An 18269-nucleotide genomic window follows, 5' to 3' on the forward strand; every position below is an offset into this window, starting at 1 on the left:
AATCCTCAGAAGTCTGAGATCTGAAGATCACAGTTCAAAGCCAAACTGGACAAGAAAGTCCCTTTGTATCTCATCTCCAATAAACCACCAGAAAAGTGTAAGTGGAGGTGGTGGCTCAAAATGGCCGAGTGCTAGCCTTGAGCAAGAGGTCAGGAACAGTGCTCAGGCCCTGAGTTCAAGCCACATGACCAACAAGAGAGAGACAGAGACAGAGACAGAGACAGAGACAGAGACAGAGAAGAGGAGGGGCCTTGTCTCACTACATGTTGATGGGAAAGGAACACCAAAGGATTTATAGGCCTCCCAGCCCATTTTTTGTTCCTCAAGTCTTAGGTGCCTGGTGCAGGAAACAGAGTAGACATTCCTTGTCTTGTGGTGAAGGAATACACGGGGCCTCTGCCTCTTGCACAGGCCCATCTCTGCAGTGGAAAAGGATCCATCTATGTGTGGCCTGGTGGGTTGCCTGTGGGCCTGGGGTGGTCCAAGTGGTACAATGCCAGCCTTGGGCAAGAAAGCCACGCAGCTGAGTGGGTCCCTGAGTTCAAGCTTCTGGAACCAGTGCGTGTGCATGTACCAATAACACACACACACACACACACACACACACACACACACACACACACACACACACACACCAATAATAAAAGCACAGGTCTTCAGCTATAAGCTGTCCCTCAAATACAAACAGCAAGTAGCTCTAGGACACCTCCATCCAGCACTGCCTTCCTGGTGTCTGCAGATCCACATTGACTTCAGTGTTCAGAGCCACCGGCTAGTGTGACAGGCAGAGGCAGGGGCTCCACATGCTCTTTCCCCCAATTTATCTGTTGACATTGAATCCAAAATGGTGATATTAGGAAGTGAGCCACTGGGAGGAGCCTTAAGGAATGACATGGACCTCTGTTCCAGCGGCCCACAAGCTCTCATTTGCCTCTGCCCCCATGACCTGGCTCAGCCACAGCCATCCTCCTGGGGAGCAGAGAAGGCCCTCTCCCTGCTGGAGCAGTTGTGTTTGTTGTTTAGATGAGATCTATGTCATCTTCCTTGGTAGTGCAAGGGATGGATCTGTAGGTGAGTGGACAGTCCTTGATTTATGATGGCTGAAATCTCAATGGCAGTATCCCACCATGGGACAAAGACAAGAACAGTTCACTTTCACCAGGTCTTGCATGGTCCCCTGGCTAGTGATGTCCAGGACATTGCGTGGTGACAGTGAGCTTACACATCACCGGGGAAATCAGTGGACCCTCTGTGGTGTGCTGTGTTGCTAAGCAACAATGCCTGGGAGGAGGTGGATGAAAGGCATCTTTGACTTACAGTCTATCAAAATGTTTGACAGGAGACTTGAGATGTAACCCTATGGGAAGTCGGGGTGTAGGCTGTGCATGGAGCATCTGTATATAGTAAGAGTTATCGTCAGCCATTGGTTCCTGAGTTATGGAAATCTAGTCTGCTGTCAGTTGGAGGCCTGGGAAAGGCAGAGGGTGAATTCCAGCCTGAGTTCAGATTCTCTGAGACTTGAAAGAGCCAGAGGTGCCAGTCCCAGTCCAAGGGGAGAAGAGCAAGGTGTCAGCTCCAGCTGGCAGGCTGAGAGAATCAAGCTTCTTCCACCTTTGCGCTCTATTCTTGGGTTGGATGACGTCCACCTGCATAGCCCAACCTGGCTGGACTCTGCCCACCAAGTTAAATGCCAATGCCATCCAGAAACTCTCAGGGAGGCCAGAAACCACATATCTGGGCACCCTGTGGCCCAGTCAAGGTGACACAGAGAATCAACCAAGGCATGACACCCGAGGAGAGGGAGACGGTAAGGGATGGTAGTACTTTTCTAGCCTGCCACAGCCAATTCTCATGGGCTTGGTGACTTTAAATAACAGAGATTTATTCTTTGTTCAAACCAGGTGTCAGCAGGCCTTGCTTGCTCTGAAGGCTTACCTCTTTCTAGAGGCAGGATCTTACTAGTTTACCCAATACTTCCTTAGTCTTCTGAGTGCTGGGATTACAGGTGTACAACAACAAACCAGCTCTGTGGCTTCTTAATTTGATGCAATCCCAATTGTTAGTCCTTGTTTTTTTGGGGGGAGGGTGTGTGTGTAGGTGGTGGGGCTTGAACACTGGGCCTGAGCGCAGTCCCTGAGCTCTTCAGCTTAAGGCAAGCGTTCTACCACTTGAGCCACAGCACCACTTCAGGTTTTCTGGTGATTGGTTGGATGTAAGAGTCTCATGGACTTTTCTGCCTGGGCTGGCTTTGAACCGTTATCCTCAGATCTCAGCCTCCTGAGTAGCTAGGATTACAGATGTGAGCCACTGGGTACCTGGCTAGTTCTTGCGTTTATTTCCTGAGCTATTAGAGTCCTTAGGAAATTATTCCCTGTGCCTACATCTGCCCCTCTCTGTGCTTGTGTTTGAGCTCAGAGCTCCATACTTACTAAGCTGGCCTAATACTGCTGAGCTATGCCTCCATCTTTATTTTTTGCTTATTGTTTATAGGGCAGGCTTTCCATTCCCCATGTCCTGGCTGCTTAAGTGTTCTGTTGTTGTTGGAACCACAGGAACAGGCTGCCCCATTCCACTTCCCTCTGTACAGATGGAGTTTTGAGGGCATTTATTTATTTATTTATTTATTTATTTATTTATTTATTTATTTATTTATTTATGCCTTGGCTTGCCTGGAACCATGATCCTCCCAATCTCAGCCTTTCATGTAGCTTGAGATGACAGGCATATGACACTGTACCCAGCTCTGGGTTAAGGTAGGGTATCTTGAACTTTTCTGTCTAGTCCTCTTGTTCTTAGCCTCCAAGTAGCCAGGATTCCAGGCAGAAGCCACCACACCTACCTGGTGGTCTTGAAGTGTTTCCTCTAATATTTTCAAAGCTTCAGGTCTGACCAATTTTTGAGGAAGAGACGGGAAGAGACTGAATTCCCAGCATGGGAATTGGGTCCTGGTTAAGGTAAATAAAAACCAGTGCCAGGTGCCAGCAATTCCTGAAGGGAAAGCAGTGGTCTGCGTCTTAAGTGTGGCATGGGTCTATTCAGCTGCAGACAGTTCTGAGCGGACAGCAACTCCACAGCCACTTTTGGAGAGGAGCGATGGCTGTGGTCATCTTTCCAAAGTGTGGATTTGGATGAGCACATGGCAGCTGGCTTTGAACACAGTCAGTGTCTGCTCTGGGTGCTGAAGCAGTGTTCTTGAACTGGAGGACTATATGGGTGCATCAGGGAAGGGTTGGCAGGGTAAGAAGAGGGTGGAACCAGGAGAGCATGTGTGACAGACTTTTTTTTTGCTTTGCTGGTTTGAACTCAGGATGTCTTGCTTGTTAGGCAGGTGCTCTGCCACTTGAGCCATGCTTCCAGACCTTTTTTATTTGAGATTCTTTCTCAGATAGGGTCTCATGCTTTTTCCTGGGGAGCATTAGTACCCTTTTCCTCAATGGTAACTGGGATTAAAGGCATGTGCTACCAAGCTTAGCCCAGGAATTCCAACCCCCCCCCACACACACACACTTCTAATAGCAGATAAGCAACTAGTGGTCCTGGACTGGAGAAGTGTCTCATGCTGAGCTCCCACTCTTCCTTCCAACATGCCCTTGGCTTGATGGGAAGAGGTGGTCAAGAGGGGTTTTGACGTGGACCTTCTTTCTCCACTGCCCCTGTTCCGGTGGTCATGGTTCTGCTTGTCACTGCCTCACTTGCTCCTCCCAGGTCGAGGGCATGGTGGGAGTCCAGGCCCCCGACTTCTGCCTCTGGAACCCCAGCAAAGTCCCCTTCTCCTTCCTCTCCCCTGCCTGGCCCTCCTGGCCGAGACTCCCCGCTGGGCCTCCCAAACAGCCTCACTCCAACCTGGGCCCAGCGAGACTGGAGGCGCCTCCCTCCCCCCACATCCAGACCCTTGCTCCACCAAAAGGAGGCAGCCAGGAGGAGGTGCTGCATCCTGAGGAATTGGCGGGATTCTTGGTGATTGCATCCAGGACTCTGGGGCAGGGCTGGGCCTCCCAGCTTCATTGTCAGTCACCCTTAGGAGCCCCACCCTAGGGGAGGGGCGGGCGGTGGGCAGACAGACAGGGCTGGGGCCAATCAGAGACCGTTGCTAGGAAACCAGAGACCTATGCAAATTACAGCGAGAGGGGCAGGGTTCCCAGCTGGCCTGCCTCAGAGCTCAGCTTTCCAGGGACTCAAGTCCTCTTCCTCTCTTTTCCTTCCTCTCTCCTCTCCCTCTCCCTCTCTCCCTCTCTCTTCCTCTTCTCTCTCCCTCTTTCCATGCCTCCCTCGCTTGCTCCCTCTCTCTTCCTCTCTTCTCTCCCTTTGTCCCTCCCCCCTTCTCCTCTCCCTCCATCTCCCTTTCTGTCCCTCCTTCCCTCTCCTTCCCTCCCTCCCTTTTTCTTCCTCCCTCTCTCTCTCCCTCCCTATCTCCCTCCCTCCTTCTTTACCTCTCTACCTCTCCTCTATCTCCCTCTCCCTCTCTCTGTTTCTCTTTTATCTCCCTCCCTCTTGTCTTTCTCACTCCCTCTTTTTCCCTCTCCCTCCTCTGCCTCTCTCCCCTGTCTCCCTCTCCTTCTTTTCCCCTCTTCCTCTCCCTCTTTTCTTCTCTTCCTCTCCTCTCCCTTCCCTTCCTCCTCCTATCTACTCCTTCCTTCCACTTCTCCAACTTTCTCTCCCCTCCTCTCTCTCCCTCTCCCTCCCCTTCCCTGTAGATACATCTGACATGAAGTTGCATGTATGGGGGGAAGGGATGTGTGCCAGCATGAGTTTAAGCCAGAAAGGAAACAAGGCAGACTTTTATGACTCAAACCTCACTGGGGGTGAACTCACCTTCACCCATCTTACGTGGGGAGCTTGCTCAGTCTGGCTTGTCCAGAACTTTTGCCAGGGCTGCGTGCCAGCCTTCTGAGGGCCAGATGCCAGCAGCCCATTAGCCACGAGCCACCAGCCTGTGTGCACCTGTTCAGCCTGTCCCCTGGGCTTGGCGGCCCTGCCTCCTGAACCGGCTCTGTTCTTGCAATTGCAACATCTTCCCTTAATAAAACCAGGATGGAGGTTAATTGCCTACATCGTTCTGCAATTGAACAGCTCCATAAAATATTTATGAGGCTCATACAGGGGGAGGATTGGGGGTTGCTTGCTTGGTTTGGGGCTACAGCTAACATCTGGCGAGGGAGTCCCCCAGGAGAGGAAGTGTCTTAAGAATTGCTGATGCTCAGTCTGGAGCTGCCAGGTCACTCCTGGAATTCCAGCTGCTTTGGAGGCTGAGATCTGAGGATCATGGCCTAAAGCCAGCTGGGGCACCAAAGTCAGACTCTTCTCTTCAATCAACCACCAAAAAGCCAGAAGTGGTAGAGCACCAGCCAAAACAAAAGAAAAAAAAACGTTCAGAGACAGCACTCAGGCACAGAGTTCAAGCCCCAAGATTGGCACATAAAAGGACTTTCTGATGTTGAGCATTTGGAACTCCTCTTTGGGTGCTGTCCTAAAGTATTTAGGAGTCTGAGTTGGTCCCTTGCTGCTAGACATGCTGTTAGTGATGTCAGGAGCATTTGAGTTTAGCTAATGCATTTCAGGATGAAATGAAGGGGAAGGGGCACTGAGTCTAGAAGAGTAGACATACACCATCCATGCAGCTCACCGGCCTGGCTCATTTCATACCCAGTGTCAGACATGGGTACACCCTGAAGCTCTTTCTTTTGAGAAGGGGTCTTCCTATGATGTCTAGGCTAGGCCATAGAATTCTTGAGTTTAAATATTACTATACCTTGGTCTCCTGAGTTGCTGATTCTACAGGCATGTACTACCACTCTTGATATTATGCAATCTCATTGAACAAAACAAAAAATCCTTGAAGCCAAGCGCCAGTTGCCCACACCTGTAATCCTACCTACTCTAGGAGGCTGAAATCTGAGGATCATGGTTGGAAGCCAGCTTGGGCAGGAAAGTCCTTCAGAGTCTTATCTCTAATAAGCCACTAAGAAAAAGCCAGAAGTGGTGTTGTGGCTCAAGTGGTAGAGTGCTAGCCTTGAGCACAGAGAGGCTCATGGATAGAACCCAGGTCCAGAGTTCCAGCCCCAGGACTGGTAAAGACAAACGAACAAAGAAAACAAACAAAAAAAACAACAAACCTTTTGGTCCCAACTGGGGTATAGAAACTGGATTGAAATGTTCAGTTAGTCCAAGCTGGCTTGATTTATTTTTATTTATTTTTTATTTATTTTTAGTCAGTTTTGGGGCTTGAACTTGGGGCCTGGTGCTGTCCCTGAGCTTTTGTGCTCAAAGATAGCACTTTACAACTTTAAGACACATTCTACTTGCAAACACTTAGATCTCTTTTTTATCTTGTTTTTTTTGGAGTGCTGGAAATTGAACCCAGAACTCCAGGCATGCTAGGCACTTGCTCTCCTACTGAGCTACATTACCAGCCCCAGGCTGGCTTTAAATTCCTCCACCACCGCTGGGTTCCTGGGATTATAGGCATGCTCCACCATGCCTGCCTTCATATTTTGTGAAACCACCAAACAAACCCAAATCAAGAGACCTCCTTCTAAACCACTGGCTTGTCCTGACTAGGAATATCTGGGGATCTAGATGTGGACACATCTGAAATTCTAACACTTGGGAGGTTGAGGCAGGAGGATCATGAGTTTGAGGTCTGCCTGGGCTACATAACAAAACATCCTCTCAAAATACAAAATGAAAATAAGAACAAGGTTTGCATTTTTAAAAGACTTTTGCTTGGGTCTTTAAAGAAATGTAACATATTACAACTTACAGGTACAGCAGAAACTTCCTGGATAAAGTCCCAGGGGCACAACAGAGAGGAGAGAGACTTGATAAGTGGGATTACATCAAGACAAAAAAAGTTTCTGCACATGGTTATTCACCTAGAAAGACAGCTAGCAGACTGAGAGAAGATCTTTACCAGAAATACATCAGACAAAGGCTTAATAGCCAAAAAAAAATACAAGGAGCTCAAGAAACCAACCTCTGTTAAACCTAATATACTAATCACTAAATGGTCAAGGAAGCAAAAGAGGGAATTTTAGATGAGGTAAGAATAGCAAAGAAATACAGGAAGAAATTCTCATCATCCCTGTCCATAGATAAAATGCTCATCACCTCCTGCCATAAAGGAAATGCAAATCAAAACAACCCTATGGGCTGGGAAGGTGGATCAGTGGCAGAGTAAATTGACTTGCATGCATGAGGCCCTGGGTTCGATTCCTCAGCACCACATAAGCAGAAAAAGCCAGAAGTGGCACTGTGGCTTGAAATGAAGAGCTGAGGTACAGTGCTCAAGCCCAGAGTTCAAGCCAATGACTGGCCAAAAAACAAAAAAAAAACACCAACATACCATCTCACCCCTGGTTATACTGGCCAATATTCTGAATTTGAACAACAAATAATGCTGAGGCAGGGGTGGGGGGAATGTGGGGAAAAGGAACCTTACAGTACTTCTGGTGGGAATGTAAATTAATACAACCACTCTGGAAAGCAATCTGGAGGTTCCTCAAAAAACTAAATGTAGACCTTCTCTATGACCCAGCCATACCCAGCATCTACCCTGAACATCATGATTAGGACACCTGCACATCCATGTTCATTGCCACACTATTCACAATAGCTAAGATATGGTAACAGCCCAGATGCTCTACAATAGATGAATGGATCAAAAAAAATGTGGTGCTGGGTGCTGGTGGCTCATGCCTGTAATCCTAGCTATGGAGGAGGCTGAAATCTGAGGATCACAGTTCAAAGCCAGCCCAGGCAGTAAAGTCCTTGAGACTCTTATCTCAAATAAACCACCAGAAAGCTGGAAGTAGCTCAAGTGGTAAGAGTACTAGCCTTGAGCTGAACAGCATCTAGGCCCAGAGTTCAAGCCCCATGACCACCACCACCAACAACAACAACAACAACAACGAAAGTGGTACTTGTGTACAATGGAATTTTACATAACCATCAGAAAGAAGAAAATAATATCATTTGCAGGGAAATGGATGGAACTAGAACAAATTATGTTAAGTGAGGTAAGACAAGATTACAGAGACAAATAGCTCATATTCTCCTGATATGTGGGTTAGATCTGAAACACACTGGTATATGACAAATTATACAGAATTCTAGATACTCACATACAGTGAGACCAAAAGAGGATCGCCTTAGGAGAGAATCAAAAAGGGGTATTACCCAAGCACCTTTTTATTTATATAATACACATACTGCAATGAACTCCAAAGAGATGGAAAATTAACTTTTTTCTTAGTTTTTTTATTTATATGATTACTCTGTGTTCTTTACCTTATAGATAGTGTATTCACATGAACATCTGTGGAAGGGGAGGGGAGGGCATAGAATCTGAGGAAAAAGGGTGAAAAAGTGCGGCAGTGGAGTGTACTAAACATGGATGAAAACAAACTATGCAACTCGTGGGTGCAGATAGAAGGGAGGGAATGGAAGAGGATGAGGGAAACAGATGATACTCTGTGAAAGGAAATGCACTTATTACCTGGAGTATGTAAATGTAATCCCAATGTATATCACCTCTAAATTAACAAAGTAAAAAACATGTAACCAGTTGCAAGTATTAAAAGATGGCAAAAGCAAGGCATTGATGGTTCATTCCTGTCATCTTTGCTACTCAGGATGCCGAGATCTGAGGATCACGGTTCAAAGCCAGCCTGGGAAGGAACATCTGTAAGACTCTTCTCCAATTAGCCACCCAAAGAAGCTGAAAGTGGAGCTGTGGCCTGAGTGATAGAGCAATAGTCTTGAACACAAAAGCTCAGGAAGAGCACCTATGCCCTGAGTTCAAGGCTCAGAACACACACACACACACACACACACACACACACACACACACACACACACACACACACACACCAAAAACATGGCAAGAAGTGTTTCATTGGATATTTTCTTAATTTAATTTAATTTTATTTGTGAACATACTGTACAGAGGAGTTACAATTACATGGGCAGGATAATGCGTACATTTCTTACCAAGCATGGCAGCCTCCTCCTTTATTTACCCTTCACATCCCTTCCCAGCCTCCCCCCTCCTTCCCAATCCCAATCCTTCTCCTTCCCCCCCTTCCCCCCCTTCCCCCGCAACGACGTTGTAAAGCTCGTTTTGGACATTACAAATTGTACTTCTCATTGTTGCAACAGGTCCACCTGTATCCTTAAACCACTGGTTTCCCCCCATCTCCTCCACAAGTTATACTGACATCAAATATAGTGAAAGCAGGGGTTATACTGTGGGGGAGGGACATACAAAGCAACAAAGAGATAATCTTATAAATGCGTTAGAAAAATATGCATGAAAGAAAAAAAACATTAAAATACATATCTAAGGGTTCATTTTCCTGACATTACATTATCTGACCTTTTCCGCTTGACTCATACATATACTAGATATTACAAATAAGGGAAACTTATTTGTAATAAACTATGTTTATTTGGGCCTGGCTTACTTCACTTAATATAATTTTTTTCCAAGTTTTTCCATTTCCTAAAAAATGGGGCAATGTCATTCTTTCTGATGGAGGCATAGAATTCCATTGTGTATATATACCACATTTTCTTGATCCATTCATCTATTGAGGGGCATCTGGGTTGGTTCCATATCTTAGCTATGGTAAATAATGCTGCAATAAACATAGTTGTGCTGGTAGCTTTAGTGTGGTCTTGTTTGTAAACATTTGGGTAAATGCCCAAAAGTGGGATTGCTGGGTCATAGGGGAGTTCTATGTGAAGTCTTTTGAGGAACCTCCATACTGCTTTCCAAAGTGGTTGAACAAGTTTACATTCCCACCAACAGTGAAGTAAGGTTCCTTTCTGTCCACATCCCCTCCAGCATCTGTTGTTGTTAGAGTTCTTGATTTTTGCCGTTCTAACTGGAGTGAGGTGATATCTCAATGTTGTTTTTATTTGCATTTCTTTTATGGCTAGGGAGGTTGAGCATTTCTTCATGTGTCTATTGGCCATCCTTCTTTCTTCTTCAAAGAAGTTTCTCTTTAAGTCTTTTGCCCACTTATTTATTTGGCAGTTGTTTCTTTGAGGATTTGTTGTTGTGTGTGATTCTATTGGCCCTGGTGCCCTGTAATCCTATCTATTCAGGAGGCTGAGATCTGAGGATGGAAGTTCAAAGCCATCCTGGGCAGGTAAATCCATGAGGTTCTTATCTCCAAATAATCACCTAAAAGCCAGAAGTGGAGCTGTGGCTCAGGTGGTAGAACACTAACCTTGAGCAAAAATGTGAAGGGACAGCACCCAGGTTCTTAGTTTAAGCCCAAGGACCAGCCAAAAAAAGAAAGAAAAATGACTTATTCCCATTGTGCATCAAGTGACAGGTGCTTCAAAGCCACTTTTGTTGGGCCCACAAATGAACTATAAGTGGAGGCAGAGTCTCGTGCTGCTAACCCATGTTGTATGTGTCTCTGCTCTGAACCATTTTTCCAGCAATTGCTTTGCAATCACCTTGGGGTTCAGGAAGGACCAGACAAACTGATAACTTCTTAATGACAAGGGATGAAGCCACCCCTGAGGGCAGGCAGAGCCCCCCAGGACAGCTCACCCCGCAGGACACAGGACATGTTGATCCTGACCATCTGTGACAGCCATCATGCCTCTCCAGAATCCACCAGAAAAAAGGACCAGAATTATCACCACCCAGGCCACACTGGGACTGGTGGCCATTTTAACATGGCATACCTTTGTCCTCAAGTCTCCATATTTTTTAATTTTTTCCAGTCTTGGGGCTTGAACTCAGGGCCTGGGCACTGTCCCTGAGCTTCTTTTGCTAGTGCACTACAACCTGAACCACAGTACTGTTTTTTTATTTTTCTGTGTAGTTTGTACTGAGCAATCAAACCCAGGGCTTCATGCGTGCTAGGCAAGCACCCTACCACTAAGCCACATTCCCAGCCAAGTCTCCTTATTTAACTTAAGGCAAATGTCTGTACCCCAAAAATAGCTGAAGATGTGCCCAAGCTGTCTTTCACCCCATAGCCACCATGGAAGAATTGACCTTTACATGCCCCTCACCCTGTCCCTTTATTTGAAGTGGAGCTCTTGGGGTTTGGATCTGGGGTGTAAAACACTGTTTTCCAGAGGACAGCTAGACCAAACCAATCAATGGGTGGGTGGGTGGATTGGTAGTGATAGGCTCCCATCTTAGTAGCCAAGGTAGTGTGGCTGTGCTGCCTTATTTACACTGATTATATAGATGCATGAGGGGAGATCATCACATAAGTAGATACTATGATTGTAGCACACAACATTCAACAGTTGGTACTTCGTGTAACAACCTCCCTCCTCCTGATGCAGGGGGTGAACATCTGCTTGGATCCCTCCCATCCTGCCACCTGTCCTGAGTTCTGGGGGCAGTGGGCAGTGTCAGTGTCTGTCTATGTCTCAGGAAAGCCACATTCCTAACGCTACCTCCCTAGTGGCTGGAACTGCAGAATTACAAGATATGTACATACATACATATATATATGTATATATATACATATATGTATATGTACATGTATAGATATATATATATATATGTGTGTGTGTGTGTGTGTGTGTGTGTGTGTGTGTATGTAAGTATTTGAGCTTCAGTTTGTGGGAACAGCCAAGACCAGTTACTGGATGATGGAATAGTTGTGCTGGGGGCAGGGCACCTATGGCACCTTTGTTCTGTGGCCAGAAATTCCCTGGGGCTGAGGCCCCTACTAGGCTGTCACTTGGAGCTACTGCTGGTCTCCTTCCCATAGGGATTCTGCAGAATGTTGTGCCCGTGTGTATGTGTGTAGGGATGGCATTCATGCTATGGTCTCCTGCCACTCATTTATGCTCCTCTGCAGCCTCCTTTCCCAGTGTGGAGGATAGCCAGAGAGAAATCTTTGAAATCAAAGGCACATGGACTAATGGCATAATTGCTCTGTGAAACCACTTGCCAAGTAATTATAGACTATTGTTAGGTTGATCTAGCTTCTTTTTTTATCCCTGCTAAATAATGAGACTTTGCTTGGAGTGATGAGTGGGAGCAATCATACACACACACAGTTAGACAGAACAGAGGTCCCCTCTTTGCCACCCTTTTCTTTTCTACCTTCTTTAATGCAATAGCGGAGATGAAACAGCACCCCCACCCCTCAGCCCCAAGCCAGCAGGTGAGTGAACAGGCCCGTGGGGACCTCTGTGTTCTTACCCCTGCTAAGAGATATTTTTGGTATTAAAATATACTTTCAAGAAACAGCAGCTGGAGAATTTGCTGAGACTGGCAGTTCCTGGAACATAGAAGGTCCTTGAGGCCCCGAGGTTAGAGTAATGAAACCCAGGAGTTTTCTATGTCACTCTTTTGACACACCAGTGGGCTTCCTTCTTCCTCTGCTCCTCCTCCTTCTATGCCCTGAGATCATGTCCTTCATGTGCTCACTGCTCACAGCAAGCTAATGCAGATAAATAGTACAGTATTCACTTTTAAAACATGGTTAATAGAGCTCCACTAGGATAAATGAGGTCTGTGGAAAACCAGAGCATGCATTTCGGTGTCTGCTTAGTGCATCCATTGTGTCCAGATGGAGTCCTCGGAGCCACTGCCCGGGGAGAAGGGGTGAGCTCTGCCCAGAAGAAACTCCATGTGCAGGGGTTGGCGATGGGAAACAGAGGCACACAGGGGGGCTGGGATTGGGGTGGACTTGGTGGTCAGAGCCCATGGCTGCAAACAGCCATCAGGGAAGATGGTCACCTGTTGGGGAATCAGAAGTGCTCTGGCCATGGCAGTGGGTCGGGAGTTGGGAGAGTGAGGTCATGGTGTGACAGTGGGTATAGAGTCTGGAGCACCATGGCCGTTGCAGTGGGTAGGGATAGTCCTTCACAATGACCAGCAGGGCTCTGGCTCCCCACATCTGAAGAGTGAGGTGCAGCTGCTTGTCACCTGACCCCTCTTGAGACCATGGACCATCACCTGACCTCTCCTAAGACCACGAACTGTCGTTCCACTTCAGAAGCCACCTCTGGCCAGATCTGAATGCACTGGTGACCAGGCCCTGCTTTCCCTCTGCTCACCTCCTCTCCTCCCGCCCTCATCCTTCCTGTTGAACCTAAAGCAAACATCTGTCTCAAAGATAGCCGAAGAAATACAGAAGATCTGTCCTTATCTATTACCTGTAACAGACCCCCTTCTCTGCCCTTCGCTACACATCTTTATTTGGCTCAGAGGAGCAAGTGACCCAATGGAATGTGGGGCTTCTGGTGCTGTGGCTTGGGGTCCCTGGCTCTGATTTAAGCACTGTGTGACCGTGGGAGATCCAGGGTCCACAATGACCTTTACACTTTATCCTTTCTCCTTCCTGGGAGCCAGCGCTCCACGGAGCCGCTTGCTGATGATGCTAGTATGGGCCCAGCCTGTCTCACTGCTTATGGTGACCCATTCTGAGGGAAGAGGGCCGGGGCTGTGCTTAATAGCACTCACTGGAAATCCTAGCACTTGCATGGCTGAGGCAGGAAGATCAAGAGTTCTAGGACAGTCTGGGCTACTTACAAAAGTCTGAATGGCTTACTTCACTTAATATAATTTTTTCCAAGTTTTTCCATTTCCTAACAAATGGGGCAATGTCATTCTTTCTGATGGAGGCATAGAATTCCATTGTGTATATATACCACATTTTCTTGATCCATTCATCTACTGAGGGGCATCTGGGTTGGTTCCATATCTTAGCTATGGTAAATAATGCTGCAATAAACATTGTTGTGCTGGTAGCTTTAGTGTAACCCCTCTGTACAGTATGTTCACAAATAAAATTAAATTAAATTTAGAAAGAGGTCTGAACGGTCCTTCTTATATCAAGGAGTCAGCTGAGCCTGCCTCTCGTCTGAACTACACAGGATCCCTCAGTCACTGGAGCTTTACTCCTCTTCCTGCTCCTCCTCCTCGCCTCCCTTCTGCTCTTTCTCCTCTTCCTCTTCTTCCTTCTCCTTCTTCATGCCAGTCCCGGTGCTTGAACTCAAGGCCTGGGTGCTGCCCCTTAGTTATTTATTTATTTTTTTAATTTGGTCAAGGATGATGCTCTACCACTTGAGGCACAGTTCTACCCTCAGCTTTTTGGTGGTTAGAGATAAATGTCTCATGGACTTTCCTGCCTGGGCTGGCTTCAAACCATGATCCTCACATTTCAGCCTCCTGAGTAGCTGGGATTACAGGTGTGAGTCACAGATGCCCTGGCTGTGATTTGACATCTTAATGGAGTTGGTGGAAGGGTACTAACTACTTTTTGTTCTGATTTCTGAGTTTGACAGTTTTATTATTTATTAAAAATGATATGATTTCCTTGTCTCAGGGGGTCTATTTTTATTTGTAAAGTTCCAGAGTCCTTGTCAGTTTTCTTCCATTTGGAAATAGGTGTGAGGACCATTGTTGTCCTACGTATGTCCCACATGTAGCCTCAGCTCTGAGTTATGATTCAACAGCTCCATAAGGAGTAGAAACAATTTATAATGATGAGATTTATCATGGAAATATATGGCCACCACTTGTTAATGATGAGATTTATTGCTGTAAAATTTATCTGCTCAGTGTCTTTTTTTAGTAAGACCAGAGAGATTGCACAACTCTTAATCCCTTCTCAGGAAATCAAGCTGTCCCCTATCCTCAGTGAGGAGCCCAGTGGAGATGTCCAGGAAGAACATACATCGATAAAGACTTTTCAAGGGTACCTTAACTTATTGTTATTATTATATTTTGGTGGTACTAGGATTTGAACTCAGGGCCTCACCTGCTAGGCAGATGCTCTACTTGAGCCCTGTTCCAGTTCTTACTGCTTAGGTTAAGGATGGGGTGTTTGTTTTTGAAATAGGGTCTCATGTTGTTGCCAGGGCTGGTGTGAACCTCCTGTTTGTATGATACTCCCACATGCATAGCTGCCACTACAACCTGCTTATTGATTGAAATTGTGAGGGAGTGTGTATGTCTGAGCTAGCTTCAAATTGTGAGCCTCCTGATCCCTGTCTTTCAAGGAGGAGCTAGATCCCACCCAGCTGTGATGTCCTTGATTGCTGAACCCATTGGTAGAGCCAGAGCCCTCACGATCCAATCACTTATCAAGGCCCCACCTCCTGACAGTTCATTCAGCTATCATGTCATTGGTGGATGAGCCCATTGGTGGAGTCAGAACCTCTATGACCCAATCACCTCTCTCTTGTCTCCAGATTGCAGCAAGCTTTCAACCCAGGAGGCTTTGGACCATATTCATGTTTCCCAGGTGAAGAAGATGACATAAAGGGATAGCAGGGATGGCTGGTTGCAGTCCTAATGGACCAGTTGATCACATCAAGAGGACAGCAGAGATGGTGACTCAGAATTCTAAACCTAAGGAGTGAAAATACCTATCCTAGAACCATCCACTAACAGATTTTGTCTGAGTGAGAAGTTAATGTCTGCAGTGCCTAGCTGCTTTTATTGGGGATAGAGTCATGTATTTGGGGCTGTCAGGGAGGTGGGGAGACCTATGGAAGATGAGGCACAGAAAACATGCCACTTGCACATTGCAAAGTTCAGGCCAATGGCTCCTCTTTCTCCTCTCATTGAGAGTCAGCCGTTGCATAGTAGGCTGGAGAAGAAATATTCAGTGTCATCAAAAAGCCAAAAAATCCCCAAGCCAAAGCATTTCGACGCACTTCCAAATCTCCTCTATCAGGCTGGTTATTTTTCTTCCCAAAACTAGTAGCAAGTGTTTGGCTGTGTCCATTAAAAGCCATTTCGTGTTCCCTTGACAAAGGAGTTTTTTATTTAGTGCTGTAAGCTCAATAATACAGCATCTCATGAGAACTATTAAAATGGGAAATGTCTGCTGGGCTGACAATTGTTCTATCGATACATACTGAGTACTACATTGAGGACGGCCAAATGGACCAATAGCTCTTATGGAAAAGGCTTAGCAGGGGGCCCTGGCTGTGCCACAGCTTCCATGCTGGCCTTGGGGGATGCATTTGGAAGAGTCCTCCATAGATCCCTGGCAGTCCTCCATCTCAAGTGGGGTGGAACATGGCTTTGGCTGCCTGAGCTGCTCAAACTCATGTTTTCCAGTGTGGTGGAGAGCTGTGTAGACTAAACTCCTCTCCTTGCCTTCTCAGGCAGGCCTAGAGCAGTTTCACTCTGGACTGCGTGCCTGGGATTCCAGAACTGCAGACCCTCTGACCCCTTACTTCCCACCACTCTGTCATTGACTTGGCTCTGAATCTATAGGTTTTGTCTCCTGATTCTTAATTGTTCCTAGGATTTTTCCTCCACTTCTGTCTACTGAACACCATTTTGTGTAAATCCTCTTCTCCATCCTCTTCATCACCACCCCCGCATCCCCCCCTGCTCTCCCATTGATAGGGCTTGAGAAGTCCTAGCCCTGATTGGTCAACTTGACTGGATGGAGAGACTTGGGGGAGACTGGGGAGGCTCACTTCTGCCAAAGTCCATGATGGATTTTGAAATGATCCAATCACATCAGGGTGATGATTGTGGATGGATACATCAGATCATGAAGTGATCAGTGTAGATCTGATCATCAGTGAATTCATCAGATCATGATGTGATCAGTGAATCTGATTATTGATGGATTCAGGATTTGATTAGACCCTTGGGAGCTGGTGGAAATGATGGGGTCTGGGTGGAGGAAATGGGTGGCTGGGAATGTCTCCTTGGGAGTTGTATCTTGCCTGGCCACTTCCTGTTACTGCTTCTCCTCACTTCCTGTCTACCAAGACATGAAGTCCTCCCCCCCCCAGCTGCCATGATGTTTGGGAACCTGGTGCTGAGCAACCAGGGATGGAGCCCTCTGAAATTGTGAGCAGGAGATACCATTCTTTCTTCAATGTGTTTATCTCAGGGATAATCACAAAGACAAAAATAATATCAAATATCAAATATACACACTGATAAATCCCTGTGAAGAAGTTACGTTTCAACCATTTTTTTGATCGGTCATTGGGCTTGAACTTTGGGCTTGGGTGCTGTCCCTGTACTCTTCAGCTCAAGGCAAGTGCTCTACCACTTGAGCCACAGCTCCACTTTTGGTTTTCTAGTGGTTTATTGGAGATAAGAGTCTCACAGACTTTCCTGCCTGAGCTGGATTTGAACCTATATCCTCAGATCTCAGCTTCCTGAGTAACTATGATTACAGGTGTGAGCCACCGGCACCTGGCTGGACCATTTTCATTTCACCCAGTGTAGAGCTCAGAAGCCATGATCCTCCTATCTATGCTCCATAGCTGGTATTATAGCTATCCATCATCATGCTCAGCTTGTCGGTTGAAATGTGGTTTTAAGTTTTTGCCCTGGTTTGGCCTCAAACCACACTCCTTGATCTCTGCCTCCTTAGTAGTTGAGCTTGTAAGTGTGAACCACTGTGCTTTTCTTTTTCTTCTTCCTTTTCCTGGTACATAGCCCAGGCTGGTCTCAAACTTACTGACTTCCTGCTTCAGCCTCTTCATCGCTGTGATTATAGGGCTGCACTTCCGTGCCTGGCTGACTGTAGTTTTCTTTGGGGTGCTTACCAGCACATAGACAATATTAATGAGGATTAATGATGTTGTAAATAGGTGTTTAAAATAAATAAAAAAGGTGAAAACAGGGATTAGGGAAAGCTACAGTGGGTTAATAACTGAGGTGTTCCATGGTGAGCCCCTCCAAGATTATTTTAGCAGCAAGAAGGAAACATTTTGTCACAAACAAAATCAATCTGTAATCGGAAGATAATTTGCAATCAGCTTTGCAAGTGAAATTGCATTTTCTTGTGGTCTGAGGGTGTTTTGGGAACTGCATGAGTGAGCCGATAAAAGAGTAATGGATTGGAAGGTGAGGGTGAGGGCTGGTTTCACCAGTCAGGTGTTTACAGGGAGGGAGGGGGTGCTTCCCCCACAGCGATTCTTTAGAAGGAGCCACAGATGGACTCTGCTGAGAGTAGAAATGTCTGGCGCCTGGCAAGTGCACTGGTAACACGCTCTGCAGGATGTGTATGTCTCCTCAAAATTCACTCCACCTCCTGCCCCACTGCCTTGGTGATTCTGTGTATTTAAATTGTTGTGGGGGTCCTGGGGTTTGAACTCAGGTGCTCAAGCTTGCTATGTAGGTGCTCTACCACTTGAGTCACAACCCTGATTCTGTTTGCTTTCTTCTTTTTTAACTGGATTTCATGGCCTTTCTCTTTCCTTTCTGAACTGTGATCCTCCTGTTTACACTTTCTGTGTAGCTGGAATGACAGACAGGAGCCTCCATGCCTGGCTTATTGACTGAGATGGGG

This window comes from Dipodomys merriami, unplaced genomic scaffold (assembly GCF_024711535.1).
Source record: "Dipodomys merriami isolate MVZ:Mamm:240054 unplaced genomic scaffold, mDipMer1.0.p SCAF_199, whole genome shotgun sequence".
Lineage (NCBI taxonomy): Eukaryota > Metazoa > Chordata > Mammalia > Rodentia > Heteromyidae > Dipodomys > Dipodomys merriami.